This window comes from Vulpes lagopus, chromosome 7, assembly GCF_018345385.1.
Source record: "Vulpes lagopus strain Blue_001 chromosome 7, ASM1834538v1, whole genome shotgun sequence".
Classification (NCBI taxonomy): domain Eukaryota; kingdom Metazoa; phylum Chordata; class Mammalia; order Carnivora; family Canidae; genus Vulpes; species Vulpes lagopus.
In genome coordinates this window covers 38,025,070-38,026,466 of record NC_054830.1, presented here as the reverse complement: position 1 = coordinate 38,026,466, position 1,397 = coordinate 38,025,070, and the positions used below count along the sequence as shown (strand labels likewise).

At 43.2% G+C, this 1,397-nt stretch overlaps 1 pseudogene; it reads right to left on the bottom strand.

The window, feature by feature from the left end:
• Window positions 1-267: 267 nt before the first annotated feature.
• On the bottom strand, window positions 268-1,124 carry LOC121495130 (annotated as a pseudogene).
• Between the last annotated feature and the right edge of the window lie 273 nt (window positions 1,125-1,397).

Here is a 1,397-nt window from a genome sequence, read left to right as displayed (position 1 = left end):
TAGGTGCAAAAAAAAAAAATCTACATTAAAGCTCTTTGTCAGAATGCTTTACCCTTTCCACAGAACAGAAACTAAAATAACCTATTATGCAATTAATCACAAATCCAGTCCTCAAGTTTTTTGCCCATGCACATGAGTGTTGTCTAAAACATGTCTTCTTTGTAGTAGTGAAGGCCTGCCCCAAGGCTGAGTTCACAAATCTTTTAACCTGTAGCTTCCCTGTCTCTGGCTCTCCTCTTCCTGCTGAGTTTTGTTTCCTGGCAGTAATTAAAACCTTCTGCCACTGTCATAGCCAAGTTGGTTTCATGGTTTGGCAAAGTACTAACCTCCACCACTATAGGGGCCAGAGCTTCTGCTCCAAAATTTGAAAATTGATTATTGTAATTGCTAGAATCATTATAGCTCCTGCCACCTCCATAGCTGCTCCCATCATTACCAAATCCCCATGACAGCCATCCCCACTGCTACTGTATCCACTGCCACCTTGACTGTCACCAAAGCCACTTCACCCACTGAAGCGTCCTCCATGACCAAAGTCATCATTGCCATCAAAACCACCTCCATGGCCACCACCAAAGTTCCCAGAACCACTCTGACCTCTGGCTGGATGAAGCCCCTAGCCATCTCTTGCTTAGATAGAGCTTTCCTTACTTCACAGTTGGGGCCATTCACAGTAAGGTGTTTTTGAATGACAAACTCATCTACCGTCACAGTCATGAAATAGTACAAAAACAAAGCTTCTCTTCTTGCCACCGCCTTGGTCAGTCATGATGTCAGTCACGTCCATTTTCCGATCCTGTTCAAAACAATCTCTTAGATAATGTTCCTCAGTGTCTTCTTTCATGTCACCAACAACAATCTTGTTCCCAGTTAAGTGGACACCAAGGCTTTGAGAATCTTCTCCTGTGACAGACCTCTTTGGTTCTACAACTCTATCATCACCTTGTGTGGCCTTACAGTTGATGGCCGCACCTACCTCCTCCACTGTGGCAGGTGTGACAGGCCCAACGCCTCTAGGGCACAGTCCATGAGTGCTCCAAATGGCTCCTCAGATTCTCATAGTTTGTTTCAAAGCTCAAACCTCCGCATCTCTTCAGGCTCTTTGGAGACTCTGACTTAGACATGCCAGCAGTGGGCGGAGGGACTGTGATGAGGCTTCTTGGCAGTGTCCACTGGCAGAATGACTAAATTATCAATTTAAAAGATAGTTTTTCATATATATGTATATATATACATATATATATATATATACATACACACACATATATATGATCGACATGGATATTATGTAAGCTCTTTTTATATGCTGAGGAATTAATATTAAATTCTGATGCATTAAAGACATTCTGGCAGGGGCACCTGGTTGGCTCAGCGATTGAGAATCTGCTTTCAGCTCA